General features: G+C 41.2%; 1 protein-coding gene across 1 annotated transcript in view; it reads left to right on the top strand.

The window, feature by feature from the left end:
• MYO3B (myosin IIIB) overlaps window positions 1-20,259 on the top strand; it is a 351,459-nt gene that overhangs the window by 137,507 nt on the left and 193,693 nt on the right. The gene's annotated exons all lie outside the window — the stretch shown is intronic.

Below are 20,259 nucleotides of genomic sequence, written 5' to 3' on the forward strand. Positions count from 1 at the left end.
GTAATTATACACAGGTGACCACTGACATTGCTAGTGATTCTCTCTCCGCTCTACTAAATTGGTGGGTTTTAAAGAGGACCTTTAAAAAGTGGCCAGTTTGTACTCTTATTTCATTCCCGCTCCTGTCCTGAATATTAATTTTTTTTGTTATTTTTTCCATGGTTCCAGAGTTATGGGACTTTTCATTTATTGCTAAATATTTATGTGCTTTACTAAGGGGGCGTGGCTCATATGGTAATTATGCAGTGCAGCATAAAGCCACACACCCCAGAGAATCTTTTGAGCCACGCCTCCTTGCAAAGACCATAAATATTTGCACTAAAGATAAAGGCCCATATTTTGGGAAAACAAAGAATGGAATACTCAGGGGAGCAGAAGTAATAAAATAAGATCAAAAACTGTCCACGGGTGACCTGATAACTGGTCCCCTTTAAGTAAGATTCATCTTAGGCAGACTTCCATTTATCTGATACATTAGGATAACTTTTTTCATGCCTCAGCGGATCACAAGTAGCATCAAAACTAGTTTCTACTTCAAAATTCTGGAGAGATAGAAAAATGCAGAATGTGGCATTTCACAATTGGAATTCTTGACAATGGACTGAATTAATAGGAACAAGCCTTTAGAGGCCAAATTCACCACTAAATTTTGTGTTATGCCCTATCAATACTATTGCTATGTCAGGTACTTGAGTTAGATTATTTTCCAAGCACAAGAGTCCTTTGGAAAATGTTTCTACAAATATCATGCAAATAACTAAATGCCCTTGTATCGGTGATACAAAAATAGGGAAAGTTTTCCTTCTGTAAATGTGTGGATCTAGTTTCAATACCAGATCATATATTGTTCAACTGGGGAAGTTGTGCATAGTAGGCACAACACTGGAGAGGGAGTGTGACTGCAGAGGTGTCCTATATAGAATATCAATGCAGATAAGCAAACACAAGATAATGTCAGCTACACTTGCTGCAATGGAAGAGTAGTCAGGAGACTCCCACACCGACGCACGTTTCGGCAATAACTCAATCCTCAGATACAATAAAAACTATTCATATAACTGACTTTGGACTTCCTTCATTTACTGGCAGTGCCCAGAATATCCTGTAAGTTTTTTCTTATTCTTAAACTTGTATTAGTGATGGCAGCCTTAGGTTATTTGCATATGGAGTTCTTGAGGTTTTTTTTTAGTGTGTCTACTCTAAAAGAGGCCTGAAAAATCACTTTTATGATCATATGTTCGGTCTTATGAGGGTTTTTTCCACTTTAGGTTTTGAAAAACATTTAATGTGGAAAAAAAGGAAGTGCAAATCTCGTTTTTGAAGTGGCTCCTGATGGAATTCACTCCAAACTTGTCACTGTGCAATCAAAATTCAGCAGAAAAAAACACTTCAGGAAATAAACTCTACCAAAATGTATCAAAACTCTTCAAAATCATGCCAGGAAACTAATTATAAAAAAAAACTCCCCAAAGAAGGAGCATTTACTGAAGTAGTGTCCAGTAGAAAACTGCCGTAATTGTTTTTGACAACCTCAAAAAAATTCAGTGTGCACATAACCTTAATCACTTATTTATTTTACGTTCTCCACAGCATGCATTCTGGCCGCCGGTGTCATTCCTTCTTTTTATCCTACTCAGGGAGTTTGAGACCCACAAAGGTTAATAGCATTGGTCAACAGTCAAGACTCAAGACTCCCTGTAACATTATGTTATTTCAGCAAAAAAAGATAGTGACAAGGCAATTTTGCAACTTTTGTGTAAAATTAGTAGAACAGCCTGGTGGCCTCACATGGAGATCCAGTAGTGTAACAACAAGTAGATCACCTTCTACTATTTGTCCACCTCTACTTTGGATTGTGAAAATATGGCGGGAGATATTTTAAAATCCAAAAGTTGGTCAAACTGGAGAACACACACATATTTTAGACTGGGTTATCTTTCACTTTAATATTGATGACCTATCCTTTGGAAAGGTCATCACTGTCTGATTGGTGGGGTTGCGACAACCGGCACCCCTGCCAATTAGCTGCTCTCAGTGTCGGCCAGGACTGCTTAGTTGCGGAGCTGCAACTCCGTCGACAGAATAGTGGTGGATGTGTAGTACACCAGGAACAGCTGATCGGCGGGGTGCAGGTTGTCTCACCTCCACCGATTAGACATTAATTACCTATCCTAAGCATACGCCATCAATGTTAAAGTCCTGGACAACCTCTATAAGAAAGAGTGTCCAGGAATGGACAACCCCTTTAAAACTTGTTTTTTTTCCCCAATCATGTAAATAACAAGATCATTGACCGAGATCGTTGAACGGTGTGCTGCCTACCTGGCGCTCGAGTCCAACACATCGCTGATTGGGTGGACAGATTACTGGGAGGGGCTGGTGAGGACCCAGCGGTCATGGTGCACATTGGCACAAATGACAAAGTTAGAGGTAGGTGGAAGGTCCTTAAAAACTATTTCAGGGAATTAGGCTCCAAGCTGAAAGCAAGGACCTCCAACGTGGTATTTTCTGAAATACTGCCTGTACCACGTGCCACGCCAGAAAGGCAACGGGAGATTAGGGAGGTTAATAAGTGGCTCAAGAATTGGTGTAGGAAGGAGGGGTTTGGGTTCCTGCAGAACTGGGCCGACTTCTCAGTTGGCTACAGGCTCTATGCTAAGGACGGGCTGCACCTCAATGGGGAAGGTGCAGCTGTGCTGGAGGAGAAAATAGCTAGAAGGTTGGAGGAGTGTTTAAACTAGGGAATTGGGGGGAGGGTATTCATTTTATAGGAGGGGAAGCTAGTGCAGATAGAGACCTGGGCACAAATAAGGAAGTTGGGGGTGGCGGTGGCATGGGGGGTGGGGTTAGATCAATTAATAATTTAAGAAAGAATAGAGGTGCAGAGAGATATACATACATTTTATGTACTAATGCCAGAAGCCTTGCCAACAAAATGGACGAATTAGAATTAATGGTGTTGGAGCATAATTATGACATGGTGGGGATATCTGAAACATGGCTGGATGAGAGCCATGACTGGGATGTTAACTTGCAGGGCTATAGTCTGTTCAGAAATGACCGATCAGATGGGGGAAAATAATAAATTACTGATAGGGGTTAGTTATAAGTCTCCAAAAATAATGGAAGCAACGGAGAATATCCTCATAAAGCAAATAGATGAAGCTGCGACTCAAAGGGGAAGTCATTATTATGGGGACTTCAAATACCCTGAAATAGATTGGGGAACGGAAATCTGCAGTTCCAGAAAAGGTAATCGGTTTTTGACAATTATGAGAGACAATTACCTTTCACAATTGGTTCAGGACCCAACAAGAAGGGGGGCACTGCTGGACCTAATATTAACCAACAGGCCAGACCGCATATCAAATGTAAGTTTTTGGGGTCACTTGGGGAATAGTGATCACAAAATAATAAGTTTTCATGTATCCTTTAATAAGATGTGTAGTAGAGGGGTGACAAGGACACTAAACTTCAGGAGGGCAAATTTCCAATGAATGAGAGATGATCTTGGTGCAATTAACTGGGATGATAACCTGAGACATAAAAATACACAAAGAAAATGGGAGACGTTTATTAGCATCCTTAATAGGACCTGTGCACAGTATTTACCGTATGGGAATAAACATACTAGAAATAGGAGGAAACCAATATGGCTAAATAGAGCTGTAAGGGGCGCAATAAGTGACAAAAAGAAAGCATTTAGAGAATTAAAGGAAGTAGGTAGTGATGAGGAATTAAATAAATACAGAAAATTAAATAAATTCTGTAAAAAGCAAATCAGGGCAGCAAAGATTGAGACAGAGAGACTCATTGCCAGAGAGAGTAAAAATATTCCTAAAATATTCTTTAACTACATAAATAGTAAGAAACTAAAAAATTATAGTGTTGGCCCCCTTAAAATAGTCTGGGTGAAATGGTGGATGATATGCTAAATTACTTTTTTTCATCAATATTTACACAAGAAAATTCCATGGCAGACAAAATGACTAGTGATAAAAATTCCCCATTAAATGTCACCTGCTTAACCCAGCAGGAAGTGTGGCGGCGTCTAAAATTGACAAATCTCCGGGCCCGGATGGGATACACCCCTGAGTACTGCAGGAATTAAGTACAGTCATTGATAGACCATTATTTTTAATCTTTAAAGAGTCTATAATAACAGGGTCTGTACCACAGGACTGGCGTATAGCAAATGTGGTGCCAATATTCAAAAAGGGGACAAAAACTGAACTCGGAAATTATAGGCCAGTAAGCTTAACCTCTACTGTGGGTAAAATCCTGGAGGGCATTCTAAGGGATGCTATGCTGGAGTATCTGAAGAGGAATAACCTCATGTCCCAGTATCAGCACGGGTTTACTAGGGACCGTTCATGTCAGACTAATCTGATCAATTTCTATGAAGAGGTAAGTTACGGACTGGACCAAGGGAACCCAGTGGACGTAGTGTATATGGACTTTTTCAAAAGCTTTTGGTTGATACATAAAGTGAGAATAATGGGGATAGGGGAAAATATGTGTAAGTGAGTTAAGAGCTGGCTCAGGGATAGGAAACAAAGGGTGGTTATTAATGGAGCACACTCAGACTGGGTCGCGGTTAGCAGTGGGGTACCACAGGGGTCAGTATTGGGCCCTCTTCTTTTTAACATATTTATTAATGACCTTGTAGGGGGCATACAGAGTGGAATGCAGATGACACTAAACTTTGCAGGGTAATCAATACAGAGGAGGACAATTTTATATTACAGGATGATTTATGTAAACTAGAAGCTTGGGCTGATAAATGGCAAATGAGCTTTAATGGGGATAAATGTAAGGTCATGCACTTGGGTAGAAGTAATAAGATGTATAACTATGTGCTTAATTCTAAAACTCTGGGCAAAACCGTCAGTGAAAAAGACCTGAGAGTATGGATGGATGACAAACTCATGTTCAGTGGCCAGTGTCAGGCAGCTGCTACAAAGGCAAAAAAAATAATGGGATGCATTAAAAGAGGCATAGATGCACATGAGGAGAACATAATTTTACCTCTATACAAGTCACTAGTTTGACCACACTTAGAATACTGTGTACAGTTCTGGTCTCCGGTGTATAAGAAAGACATAGCTGAACTGGAGCGGGTGCAGAGAAGAGCGACCAAGGTTATTAGAGGACTGGGGGGTCTGCAATACCAAGAGAGGTTATTACACTTGGGGCTATTTAGTTTGGAAAAACGAAGGCTAAGGGGTGATCTTATGTTAATGTATAAATATATGAGGAGACAGTACAAAGACCTTTCTGATGATCTTTTTAATCACAGACCTGAGACAGGGACAAGGGGGCATCCTCTACATCTGGAGGAAAGAAGGTTTAAGCATAATAACAGACGCGGATTCTTTACTGTAAGAGCAGTGAGACTATGGAACTCTCTGCCATATGATGTTGTAATGAGTGATTCATTACTTAAATTTAAGAGGGGACTGGATGCCTTTCTTGAAAAGTATAATGTTACAGGGTATATATACTAGATTCCTTGATAGGGTGTTGATCCAGGGAACTAGTCTGATTGCCGTATGTGGAGTCAGGAAGGAATTTTTTTCCCCAGTGTGGAGCTTACTCTTTGCCACATAGGTTTTTTTTGCCTTCCTCTGGATCAACATGTTAGGGCATGTTAGGTTAGGCTATGGGTTGAACTAGATGGACTTAAAGTCTTCCTTCAACCTTAATAACTATGTTACTATGTTACTATGTTAGATATCTGTAAACTGTGTTACCCTTCACCTATCTAGTGCTGAGGAGTAGTGATGAGCAAGTATACTCGTTACTCGAGTTTCTCCGAGCATGCTCGGGTGTTCTCCTAGTATTTTGGCATGCCCGGAGATTTAGTTCACGTTGATGCAGCTGCATGATTTGCAGCCACTAGACAGCTTGAATACATGTAGGGATTCCCTAACAAACAGGCAACCACCGCATGTATTCAGGCTGTCTAGCTGCTGCAAATCATGCTGCTGCGTCAACATAAACTAAATCTCCGAGCATTTACAAATACTCGGAGACCACCCGAGCGTGCTCAGAGAAACTCGAGTAACGAACACACTCGCTCATCACTACTGAGGAGTTAAAACTGCTGACAGACGCTTTAAAACAGCGTTGTACTCGGACCTGTACTCGGACCTGTCAAAAAACCACAGTCTTCTCAAAAAGAAATGTTATTTTATTGTGTGAACAAGGCTTTTTTTATTAATAATAATAATAATAATAATTATAAAGCCTTTTTATGTGCCATCATTTTGTTTCAATTCACAACCTTAAAAATCACCGAATAAACGAAATCCCTGCTAAGAGGCGCAGTTATTTTTTTATTGTTTTTATGCTCTGCATACTTTTGTTTATTCCTTTGGCTTTGTAGACAGATCTGGCTTCATGTTATCTCCGGCGGGGCTGTAATGACTTTAAAATTGACCGTTTTATCATCATAGAACAGATTTTACCTCCAGCCTGGAAGTCACAGATAGAGCAAATGTTTTAATCTACCTGCCACTATTTACCACTCCAAGATCTGAGACAGCGCCGATACGTAATATTGCTTCAGTGCGCTCGATCTAAAAGCGAGTTCAGTCAGCTCCACATCTGTCCTTTCCCCTTTTGCTGTTCGTTACTTTGTCTGTGTTTTCCCTGGTGTACGTAAAATGATGAATGGGTCATTCACAGTTTTCCGATAAGACAGTAGAAAAGTTCTAATATTTTTCTTTTAATTGGGAATCTGGAAAAGATAAAGGAAAACAGATTCAAACTAGTTTAGCGTGAAAATCACACAGCATCAAAAACATTTCACTGCATAAAATCCTTAGAGGGGTCATCCATAGCTAAAAGGGTCCGCTTTAGCTAAAGTGTCTGAGCTGCATTACTAAACAGAACTCATCGACAAAGAAGGCGCCGATTCTGAAAGATAAAAAATATTAAACTTATTTCTCTAACCATGGAATACCCCATTAAATTCTCTTATCCAGCAACGTGGTATTTCATTTTTACTTAATGGGTTGCTCCACTACTTTTACAATTGTGTGAAAAAGTGTTTGCCCCCTTCCTGTTTTCCTATTCTTTTGCATGTTTGTCACACTTAAATGTTTCAAATCACCAAACAATTTAAAATATTAGAAAAACATAAGACAAGTAAACACAAAATTAAGTTTTTAAATGAAGGTTTTTATTATTAAGGGAAAAATAAATCCAAACTTATGGGGCCCTGTGTGAAAAAGTGATTGCCACCACCTTAAAACATAAATTTGCTGTGGTTTATCACATCTTTGGGAAGCGGAGTTCAAATTCCCTAGCCACATGCAGTTCTGATTACTGCCACACCTGTTCTCAATCAGGAAATCACTTAAATAGGACCTACCTGACAAAGTGAAGTAGACTAAATAATCCTCAAAAGCTAGACATAATGCCTCGATCCAAAGAAATTCTGGAACAAATGAGGCAAGAAATAACTGAGATCTATCAATCTGGAATAGGTTATGAAGCCATTTCTAAAGCTTTGGGACTCCAGTGAACCACAGTGAGAGCAATTATCCACAAATGGAGAAAACATGGAACAGTGGTGAACCTTCCCAGGAGTGGCAGGTTGACCAAAATTACCCCAAGAGCACAGCGGTGACTCATCCATGAGGTCACAAAAGATCCACAACAACATCCAAAGAACTGCAGGCCTCACTTGCCTCAGTTATGGTCAATGTTCATGACTCCACCATAATAAAAAAGACTGGGCAAAAATGGCCTGCATGGCAGCGTTCCAAGACGAAAACCACGGCTGACCAATAAGAATATAAAGGCTCGTCTCAGTTTTGCCAGGAAACTTCTACTTATTCTGGCTTTAAGTGTTCAGTGGGTGGTCCTAGTCATTGATTGACAACCTTTCCTGTATTGGTGTGCTGTTATTGACAGCTGTCAATCGCCAGTAGGACCACCCACTGCTAGTTATGAATCTTTACCCCATTTAAAATATCTTGGTCCCATAAAGTCAAATGGTCAGACCCGTTGAGATTTGATCACATTCCCTATACTTGATCTTGTACCTCATTTGAGGAAGGGGGTTTACAGGAGCGTAATGCAGTTTAAGGGTCATCCCTTTCCAATGCACACTTGCTCACAGATTTTGTAAAAAAAGAGTATATAATATGACTTTATTCTCTCTTTTTGGCCTATTAAAGGACCCAATATTGGAATGCTATTGACTACTTAATGAACCCCATTCCTTAAGGGCAAGTGTAAGGTTGAAGCACTGATTTGGCAGCATCTTAATGTGCCATCTTTTTTGCACTCATTAGCCAAGGCTACAGTGCCATCTGAACAGCCATAATAGCGGCTTTGTATACCTGCACTATTAATGCATGCCCATTATTTCATCAGGCCGTTCTTGCCTACAGTGGACATTTTCTATTCTTGCAATAAAATCTGAAATCTGCGCTTTTATTTATCTCTTCTTACTAAATTGTTCACTGTGTATTTCCTGACCTCGGATTATGCAATCTGCATTTTTTTTTGTAATTTAATCATCTATGCAAGCAATTTTTAAATGTGTTTTCTTTGCAATAGATCATGAGGTAATGAAGCATAGAACAAGAGAGATGTATTAAGGATAAACAATTCAAAGAGAGCCGTAAATTCACTCGGCGCTGCGGATATTGTGAGACCGCGACTACGTTTTGGAATGTAATTCCTCGCAATAACGTTCCGAGCTGAAACCATTGTTTATTCCTGCGAAATGACGAGAGCGATCAGCATTAATAATCAGTATTCCATTCATTTAAATTAAAACATCAGGGCACATAGTGGAGAGCCTTTGGCCATTCGGGATAATTGGCTCATTTATTTGCATTAGTTATGCATTTGTCAGTGCTAAACTTCCTACGGTTTAGTTATGATGAATTAGAATTAACACTTTTCACAATTCCAAATTACTTTTTCAGTATGGGATGAAAATTTGGCAGCAATATTTTTGTAATTTTCTTGATGAGCGGTTTGCAGTATAATAATCTAGTTATTACAAGAGAATCTGATACTTATCTTGCTCACCTCATCGCTTTTCTTTTATCATCAACCTGTTCTAATTTCATAACATTTCTGGATCAAGCTGCTCAGAATGAGAACAGGGTCGGACGAGTGCATGAGTTTCGTCCCGAATACTCGGACAGTTTTTATCCATGTTCCATTTGTGTTTCCATTTTTTTACACCCAGGTGACATTCCAGTTTATACATAAACAGGTGAGGAAATCCAGTTTCCCATGTTAAGCACCACTCCGTTTTTGTTTTCCACTCCGTTTGTTTTTTTAATTTTACCGCTGGAATGGTGCCACTAATGTAAGTTCCCTGCACTTAGTCTCATACTTGACAGCTGGCATCTTCTGTTATTGATGCCGCTTCGTTCAACTTCTGTAATTTGTGACCTAAGCTGGGCGAACCGAGGGCCATAACTAAATGTAAGTCTACGAGAGCCCGAACGAGGCCAGGATGAGGATCTCAAAAACCCACACTGAGAACTTGTGATTTCTGGTCAATCAAAAGTTGGTGGCACAGGACCAGAGCAGAAGATGGTGGTGGCTGGTAAATATAATACTAGGGTCAGGGAACTTACATTAGTAGCACCACTCCAGTGCTGACATTTATAAAAAGCTGGAATGGTGCTTTAATCACTACAATGTATCAGTAAAAATTGGATCCATGCGGGATCTGATTTTTCTTATGCTCCCGAAAGCTTGAATTGGTAAGTATCATCTAAAACTCAAAAGAGAATAGTACATGCTGCGATTTTTTTTCACAAGGACATTCGGCCCATGGGAAAAAAAACTGTCATCTGTTCTACTGATATAAATTGGTTAGTATACTGTCCAAATTTTCCTTGTGTGAAAGATTCTCCTTCCGCGTCTGTTAATAGAAGATTAAAAGTGACTACAGAAATTCATCTAGAGCCCAGAAAAGTAGCATTTTGTACCAATACATATTTAATTTCAGTGACATATGGTTTGAATAAATTGATTTGTAAGAGTTGATAATTAAAGATTATATTATTGTCGCTTGCGTTATTTTTCTCTGATGTGTACAGAGAACACAGACAATGTGCTTAGTTATAACATTACAGTGAGTGCAAATGACAAACTCTACAACTGTGTATAATACATGTGTGAATACCCAATTTGCATTGTTATTGATGTCGATTGACAATGGAAGACCACAAACCCAAGTGTCAGACCACAGTCCTGTTCCTGTGAGATTAGATCCCGACAAGTATTGGCAGATTACCAGCAGGACTCATCAATTCCATTTCCCAAATAGTGATGGTCGCTTACAGCAGTAAAACCCACGTGTTATCTCCATTTACACTGTTTTGTCTTTTTTCCATCTGTGTTTGGAATTTTTACAGTTAAAAAATGTAACAGTTTATGGTTTATAATTAGGACAGAAGACATGAGATTATTACCCCTAGTGATGAGCGAGTATACTCGTACAGGTTATCCCGTGCACGCTCGGGTGGTCTCCCGAGTATTTGTGACTGCTCGGCGATTTAATTTTTGTTGATGCAGCTGCATGATTTACAGCTGCTATCCAGCCTGAGTACATGTGGGGGTTGCCTGGTTACTAGGGAATCCCCACAGGTAATCAAGCTGTCTAGTAGCTGCAAATCATGCAGCTGAAGCAAGGAAAACTAAATCTCCGAGCGCTAAAAAATACTCAGAGATCACCTGAGCGTGCTCAGGAAAACCCAAGCACCGAGTATGCTGGCTGCAGTATTTTTAGGGTAACAGGAGTTTTCATTCACTTATTTATCTGCCCTATCACCTTTCTGGTGCGGCTTTATAGCTTTTCCCCCTGATGGCATTTCTTGCTGATAATACTCTCATTTGAATGGCCAACTATTCTGTTGCAGTTTAAAGCCAGTCAGTGAAATACTAGCTAGAGTTTTTCTCTTTTGCCGCTTCTGTTTTTTTCTCTGCTCCTATCTTCTGTTTCTTTTTAGCAAGTAGGCGGCACTTTATGCTTTATTTTGTATTTCTTGGTTAATCATACTCACTCTGGGATCTTTTCATGTTTCAGCACACTTTCCCTTTTGTAGGTCATTTACACTCTGCTCTGTTCTCTGGTTCTTTAGAAGGTATGAGAATCCCTCGACAACCTTTCAGGCAGCGTAGGTCAGAGTTGCCATTGTTTAGTCAGTGGTTAGGGCTATCTCAGCTCACATAGGAACCACTAGGGACTGTGAGGTCAGGATCTCTAGTTTGTACAGGAACAGACAGGGTCAGTTGCAGTTTTTAGCTTAACCTATTTACCCGAGTGAGTTGCTACACTAGCATAACACCGATTTTTATTGGAAGAGTTAGGAGCCTCTGCAATGACTTCACTCTTGGTACAGTGCCCAATTGCTAGTGCAGTCTTCCAGTGCTTCTGTTTTAACTGAAGATCAGCACAAAAAAGTAATAAAATATATTACAGGTAATTAAGCCTAAACTTATTTAATTTTATTTATCTTGATCTATTAAATGCTGTGCAGTTCTGACATTAAAATCATAGTATTCAGGGCTTGCCCACATAGAGGAGTGCTGCAATGCGTGTGCAAGTGCACAAATCATCAGATTATTATCAGTTAGCAGTGCTGCTGGCTAATTACAACCTAAGGGGCCTGCTTACACAGCTCAGCTGGCATATATCAGTTGCATTATATATACTGTAAGTGTAGTAACACTTCACCATAATAAACTGTGTGTATTAAGGCCATAAATGAAAAGCTCTTCCTAGTTTAGTACATGTTCTGCAGACATTCAGACTCACATAAGTAACCTTGGAATGGTCCAGGATCCAGATCAATGCAAACACAGAAGCTTTCCCTATTGTAGACTATCCAGGACACAGATGAGAATTGACCACAGCATCGTATGGTAAATCAATCATTTTATTATCTCTGAGGACAAATGGGAAGGCCACGATGTATAGGGCTTATCACTGTGTGCTGGGTTTACACAGTAAATATGTCTGATCATGCCAGGGTCATATACAGAAACGATTATCTAGTATGAAAAAATTTTAAAAGGATTGTCTCACATTCTATCATCAGAAGCCCACTGCTCCACAAGGTCTCAGCTTCCTGAATGCCAGGGGAGCGGTGCGCTCCTGATGATTGACAGGTTGGGCTGGCATCATGGCTGAGCTGCTGGACCAAACTGCACGCTCTTGATGCTGCTAGTGGAGGCAGTATCAGAGGTGTATTGGGGCACTAGAGCTTACAGTATCCTGTGATCTAGCCACCCTTAGAGCTTGTAAACCGCGTAGCAAAAAGCTTGCAATTGTGCGCTCTGTTGTGAGTTCCGTTCTGGAGCTCCCTCCTGTGGTGGCTGATGGTATTTTTGCGAGTTCTGCCCTTGGGCTCCCTCTGGTGGTTTCGAGTGGAACTGCTGCTCCGTTGGGTAGCTGTGGCAGCTGTCTTCACTAATTGCCTTCCCTGGGTTTGTTATTTAAACCTGCTCTGGGTGTTAGTCCATGCCTGCTGTCAGTGTTCTTGGTTGAATTTGATTCTTCCCTTGGATTTCTCATATGGCCAGTCCTTGTCTGCAAAAGATAAGTTTTGCTACTTTTGTTTGTCCATTTGTTTGGACTCTATTGCTTTGCATTTTGTCTCTTTTGTCCAGCTTGTCACTATGTCGTATTCAGGCTAGCTGGAAGCTCTGGGAAAGCAGATTTGCCCCTCCACACCGTGAGTCGGTGTGGAGTTAATTTTTGTAAACTCTGCGTGGATTTTGTAGTTTTTTATACTGACCGCACAGTATCCTTTGCTCTCTGTCTATCTAGACCTCCCTTTGCTGAAATCTAATTTCATTTCTGTGTTCGTCATTTCCCTCTCCTTTCACAGTCAATATTTGTGGGGGGTTATCTTTCCTTTTGGGGGTTTCTCTGAGGCAAGATAGCTTTCTATTTCCTTCTTTAGGGGTAGTTATATCTGAGGCTGTGACGAGGTGTCTAGGGAGTGTCAGGAACATCCCACGGCTATTTCTAGTTGTGTTGTTAGGATTAGGGACTGCGGTCAGTAGAGATACCACCTTCTCAGAGCTCGTTCCATGTTGCGTTTTAGCCACCAGGTCATTTCAGTGTGGCCTCTTAACCACCAGGTCATAACAGCGCTCCTTACCTAGGAGACAGGATACCTCTGAGGAGGTCAGTAATCTTGGCAACAAGCTGCAAACTATAGAATAAGGTAACCTTGTAAGGAGGAAGACCATGCTGCGGGCACCTGTACTGCGCCGGTTCCAGAACTGTCGGGGCTGCGTCCCAGGTTGTCCGGAGGAAAGAATAGGGAACCAGACAGACCTTTTCACCCGGAAGTGGGGGGCGTGGCAGAGAGAAAAGTGCACATAGCCATGGGCAGTTTGCCACCGGCAGAGACGAAGGCAGACGGGGTCCATGCACAGTGTGCTCCGGCCTTCAGGGAGCAAAGGCGTTGTGGCAGATTGTGGCCCGTGGGCTCTGTGAGGCTTAGGGCCACACTTGTGCAAAAAAGTTGTGGGCTGCGTACAGGACCCGGCACTGAGGTCCCTGTATACCAGAGACCTCATTTGATACCGGGGGTCTTTGTGCACCTGTGAATTTGGCTGCACCAGCTTATGGACTAGGGGCTCAGTGGAAGGTACAAGAGACCGACCGCTGCCACCAGAAGACAGATCGCTAACCTTGGACCCCATTTGAGGACATTTCGCCGACAGCCACAAGGACTACAACCCTCATCGGAACATTTGCAGCTGAGGAAATCATAGACAGATAAGTTTACTGAGTGAACTGTTACTATTTTTTCTTTTTTTTGCTGTTCTCCCTTATTCATTCCCAGTTTAACTGTTTATCTTCTTGCGAGGAGTACCTTTACTGTTAAATTAAACTGTTAACCATTGCTCTGCTTTTCTTGCGCTTCTGCATCCCGCAACCTGCTTACAACCTTTTAACTGTTTTTTTTTTAAATGAAACTGTTGTTCAGTGTTCCAATCACACAATTATCCAGAAGAGTCCAGCAAACACTAAGAATAGTAGAGATCTTTCGAAAGCACATAGATCCATATCGTAACCTCACACTCTGCTCTTGCTTCCCTTCTTTCCTGGGTTCTGCCACAGTCAATGTCTAACCAGCACTCTGAGAAAGGACTGAAGAGTAGTTTAGTCTCTGGCCAGTGGTTTATAAGAAAGGGTAGGTCTGGTCTCAGGTCTTTAAACAAAATCCGTGAACAAATGCCTGAGGGTGGGTGTTTAGGGTGGAAGGCTGCGGGGGGGCAGCACCTCCATGAATGAGTAAAAAAAAAAAAATTTCCCCCTACTTCACTTATGGACCAAGTGTCAGTATTGCCATTTTAATTTGGTGGTGATATCTATCTATCTATCTATCTATCTATCTATCTATCTATCTATCTATCTATCTATCTAACTCAGCTCTATCTATCCATTATCTAGCTATACATCATATACAGGTGCATCTCAAAAAATAGAATATCATCAAAAAGTTAATTTATTTCAGTTCTTCAGTTCAAAAAACTCATATAATATATAGAGTCATTTCAAACAGAATGATCTATTTCAAGTGTTTATTTCTGTTAATGTTGATGATTATGGCCTACAGCCAATGAAAACCCAAAAGTAATTATCTCAGTAAATTAGAATACTTTATAACACCAGCTTGAAAAATGATTTTAACATCCGAAATGTTGGCCTACTGAAATGTATGTTCAGTAACTGCACTCAATACTTGGTCGGGGATCCTTTAGCATCAATTACTGCATCAATGCGGCGTGGCATGGAGGCGATCAGCCTGTGGCACTGCTGAGGTGTTATGGAAGCCCAGTTTGCTTTGATAGCAGCCTTCAGCTTGTCTGCATTGTTGGGTCTGGTGTCTCTCACCTTGACAATACCCCATAGATTGTCTATGGGGTTAAGGTCAGGTGAGTTTGCTGGACAACCAAGCACAGTGATACTGTTGTTTTTAAACCAGGTATTGGTACGTTTGGCAGTGTGTACAGGTACCAAGTCCTACTGGAGAATGATATTTCCATTTCCAAAAAGCTTGTCAGCAGAGGGAAGCATGAAGTGCTCTAAAATTTCCTGATAGACGGCTGCGCTGACTTTGGTCTTGATAAAACACAGTGGACCTACACCAGCAGATGACATGGCTCCCCAAACCATCACTGATTGTGGAGACTTCACACTAGACCTCAAGCAGCTTGGATTGTGGCCTCTCCACTCTTCCTCCAGACTCTGGGACCTTGATTTCCAAATGAAATGCATAATTTACTTTCATCTGAAAACAATACCTTGGACCACAGAGCAACAGTCCAGTTCTTTTTCTCCTTGGCCCAGGTAAGACGCTTCTCAAGTTGTCTATTGGTCATGAGTGGCCTGACACAGGGAATGCGACACTTGTAGCCCATGTCCTGGATACGTCTATGTGTGGTGGCTCTTGAAGCAATGACTCCAGCAGCAGTCCACTCCTTGTGAATCTCCCCAAAATTTTTGAATTACCTTTTCTTACCAATCCTTTGAAGACTGCGGTTATCCCGATTGCTTGTGCACCTTTTTCTACCACACTTTTTCCTTCCACTCAACTTTCCATTAATATGCTTGGATACAGCACTCTGTGAACTGCCATCTTCTTTAGCAATGACCTTTTGTGGCTTACCCTCCTTGTGGACTGTCAATGACTGCCTTCTGGATATCTGTCAAGTCAGCAGTCTTCCCCATGATTGTGGAGCTACTGAAACAGACTAAGGGACCTTTATAAACACTTAGGAAGCCTTTGCAGGTGTTTTTTGTTAATTATTCTAATTTACCGAGATAATGACTCTTGTGAGGAGCACCTGTTTTTACATATATATATATATATATATATATATATATATATATATATATATATATATATAGATATATAGATATATAGATATATATATATTTCATGTGTTGGAATCAGAGGTGTATATAATATATGATCACTGTGAGTTCCCCAATAACCGGCCTAGTAGTGGCAGCAGCTGCAGTCTCGTCCATCACTCGTCAGTCAATTGCATCATTTTCCTGACAATTGGAGGCAGCGGAGTTGATAAACTGGTGGCAGTGGTGGGATCTGTGTGATCTCTCCGGTGTCATGTGTGACAAACTGATATCACTGGTGGGTCCTATGTGACCCCACCAGCTGTGTTATCTTTGATGGCAATGGTGGGTCCGGAGTGACTTCCCCCTGCTGTTATCCTTGACAAACTGGTGGCAGCAGTGGGATCTGCGCAACCCCCCTGGATGTATTATGCTTGACAATAAATAACCTTCTTCATCTTTATTTTTAATCCCAGTCTCTCGGTTCCGGTACCTAATTTATTGTTAGCATACTTTACAAATTCTATTAAGAAGACGGAAACCTCGCTCTTCCCGGAGTTTTTAGAAAGATGGATCTCAGCAATGTAAGTGTTATTGGGAGGAGAGGAGCCTGTGTGGATAGATTTACAATGTGCGTAAATAAATGAGTACAGGCTGCTTGAATTTCACCATGATAACACTTTTGTACCTCTGTCTACATTTATGACTTCAGCCATATGGCTTATTATCAGCTTGTAAAAAATTCTGTTTGCCCAGAATATATGCCGGCTCTTTGGAAATAAATAGCGGCCAATTGGATTCAGCTTGATTTACTACTTATATAACAGCTATTTTCATGGAAACAAGAGGAGCCTTCTGCACAATGTTATCATCGCGGAGCACACAGCGTCTAAATTTGTGAAGTCGGCCTCTGGTGTACTAGTGTCTGGCCTCTGTACAACACTTCTGGCACAAAAGTTTAATGCAGGGTCATAACTAAGATAACTAAGATATGCAGAGGTTGAACTTAGACATGGGCCCTGGTGCTTAGGGGGCTGAAAAAAGGTCCTCTGTTACATAGGAAGACGCCAGTATTATAAACTACAAGTCGGGCTTTCTTACGGATTTGGCAATAAGTACAGAATATTTGCAGGCCTAGAGCGTAACTACCAACATCTCTATTAGTAAAATAGACTTATTTAAGTGCCAACTCCAGGACCGTACTATCACCACCCAAAATATACAAGCCCTGCCCATTTTTGCACCAAAATATGATAGATTTGCTGGGATTTGTTTCCAAAAGTTTTGGGCAATCCCAACAAATTCAAGACTGTTGGCAACGACATTACTGTCAGTGGCTGAAAACTGGCAATACTAGCAGAATTTTTCAGAATTTTTTTGACCCACAGTTTTTCAGATTATATATGTGTTTCTGGGAAAGTTTGGCCACAACTAGTATGGTCTCCGATACCTCGCCCAAAGTTTTCCTAAAAACTGAAAAAAACATGTCCGCTGAGGATGCAATGAAATTGGTGTAAGGGATCTATTACTAAACAGATTTCTCATTAAAAAGTCTGGAAAAACTGAATGAGCATTTCCCATTCCTCATTTTATGTGTGTTAGTGGTTTTTGCTGTATTTTTTTAAGATTTTTTTTTCCAATGTTGCCGATTTTGTCATTTGGCAAATATTAAATGGATTACAAAAAATTTAATTTTTGTGCCTTTTGTTTGCACGTTTGTTTTAATTTTTGGGCCACCGGGCTGGCATAATTTTATCCAAATACAGCATGCTCTGGGTGAATCATTACTTTTTTATGTTTTTGCCAATAGGATTTCCATAGGTTTAGTCTGTAGTAGAAATATGCATGTACAGAGAAAAATAGTCACTAGAAAGAAACTTGGTAATCTCATCTTTAGGGCTACTGTGCTCCTCTGATGCTGAATAGCTGCCTCTTGGATGCAGCATCAGGGAGCAAAGGCTCAACCAAGCTGCTGGTCTGTACTGTCAATCATCAGGGAGAGCACCAGCCACGGCAAGCAGGAAGCAAGGAGGAAGAGGAGTGGGGCAGTCCGGAAGAATGAAGATGAGTAAACCCCTCTAAAGTGTTTGTCTCAACTAGATATCCTCTTTTTGGAGCTAAATCAGTTAATCACTGCATGTGTAATGGGTTTTAGCGGCCAGCGTTCAGTTGCTATCACTGGGGGAAAGTCAGTGTAGCTGGTCATTGTGTTAGTGCACCAGTATTAGTGCACCACACTCTGTGTGAGAATGCACAGGAATTCTTAGTGTGCTATAGCAGGAGCTGCTTTTTCTCAGACTCCACTTTTTCTTATGGAATGATGTCTTCAGTGGGAAATCGACCTCTTAATAGGGGACTGATATTATTAGGCTGGAAAGGTCCATAGATATTGTCCCATTCCCAGTCTAAAAATACCATCCCGCAGCTGCCCCAGAATTGGCGCATCACATTCGCTCCAGCTCTGTCACGCTGTGATGGTCTTCAGTAAGGAAGAGGGGTCTCACACTGTTCATGGAGCTGGGACCCTAACTATCCCTGTCCTAGGGGTACTCTTAAAGGTAGAGAGGCCCGAGTCTCTGACCTTACTATGCTCCTTTAAAAACCCTAATCTGTCCCTTCCCCCATCCCATGAAGCATGGGACAGAAATGAAAAGATAAACCAGCCACGAAGACAAAACAGAGATAACAGAAAACCTCCATCATACAAAAGCACTAACCAACAATAGTGAGGAGGATAGGGACTGAGAGGAATAAACTAAATGGGAAAAGGGACCAGGAGATAAACACACACGTACAACAGCAAACTACAGAACATAACAACTCCAACTCCGAAGTACAACTACTTATCTTTAGCACAGAGCACAGCGTCTCCTAAGAGCATGGAAGCAGAGCTTTCACCGGCAGGACAGAGAGGGTCGGGCCAGGTTTTATAGGAAGAGGTAATCACCAGATCAGAAGCAGCTGAAATGGAGCTGCATGTTCCTGACCAGCATAGAAAAGTGTCATTAACCTCTTCAGCACCAAAGGAAACCAAATTCATTTAATATGGATCCAAATACACAGGGTAAATGGCAGATCTCTGATTTACAATACGCAGTGATCTTCTCCCAGGTTGGCATGACACACTTGTGACAGGCTCTTCTTGAGTGTTTTTTTTTTAAACATTTTTGTGTCAGTGTTCTTTTCCTTTTAACTTACTGGGTTAGTAATGGGCATGTCTGATAGATGCCACTCCATTACTAACGCCTGGGCTTGAAGCCAGCTGACGCTACACAGCTGACATCAACCCCCCAAAATATTATCCCGACTGCCACCACACCAGGCCAATTGGGAAGAGTCGGGCAAAGTACCAGAATTGAGGTATCTAATGTGATGCGCCGATTCTGGGTCAGCTGCGGGCTGGTATTTTTAGGCTGGGAACCATGAACCTTCTCAGCCTGATAATATCAGCCTGCAGCTGTCTGCTTTACCTTGGCAGGTTATCAAAAATGAGGGGATTCCACATCATTTTTTAAAATTATTTAGTTTCCAGCAATGAATTGGGAGTCAAAGATGTGTCCAGGCGTCTTCCCCATGTTGAACTCATTCCATTTCAGTGTTGTTGCCATCCATTTCAGCAATTTTCTTACCCCCCCAGCCATCCTGTGAGGGTCTTCCGGAAAAATCCTCAAGTTTCCAATTGACTTCCATTACACTCCTTACTTTGTTTGAGCCAATCTGAGCTGCTGAATTCAAGTACCGAGCACTTGGACATTTTAGTGCTTGCTCATCGCTGTTTATTATGCTTTGCTTATATAGCACCATCATATTCCACATCACTTTACAGACATTATCATTATCACTGTCCCTATTGGGGCTCATAATCTAAATTCCTTATCAGCATGTCTTTGGAGTGTGGAAGGAAATCAGGGAACAGGGAGGAAACCCACACAAACACGGGGAGAACATACAAACTCCTTGCAGATGTTGTCTTTGGTACGATTTGAACTCAGGACCCCAATGTTGCAAGGCTGCAGTGCTAACCACTGAGCCACTGTGCGTTTGCAATGACACTATGTAGCATAACGCTAATTCAGAATTGTAAGGGGTTCGAGATAGGGGGTTTAATTATAACAATTTACCATCCCAGAGACTTTTCTTTAGTAATTACCTAAAGATGCAATATATACAGTATATAGCATTAATAGAAGTTGAAGAACCAGGTGTCAATTGTATGCAAAGAAGAATGATGAATGTAACCTAATGGGAGGGCAGGCTCTCTGTGCACAAACCATTGACATGATTAAGGCTTTAATGGTTCAATCTCATGAAGGCACAATGAAAGGTCCTGCAGGGAGGCTCTGAACCACCTGTGCACGGTGATAAGCAGTTTGGTGAGGACATCATACTAAGGA

The sequence above is a fragment of the Ranitomeya imitator genome, chromosome 7 (assembly GCF_032444005.1).
Source record: "Ranitomeya imitator isolate aRanImi1 chromosome 7, aRanImi1.pri, whole genome shotgun sequence".
In the NCBI taxonomy this organism is placed as follows: Eukaryota; Metazoa; Chordata; class Amphibia; order Anura; family Dendrobatidae; genus Ranitomeya; species Ranitomeya imitator.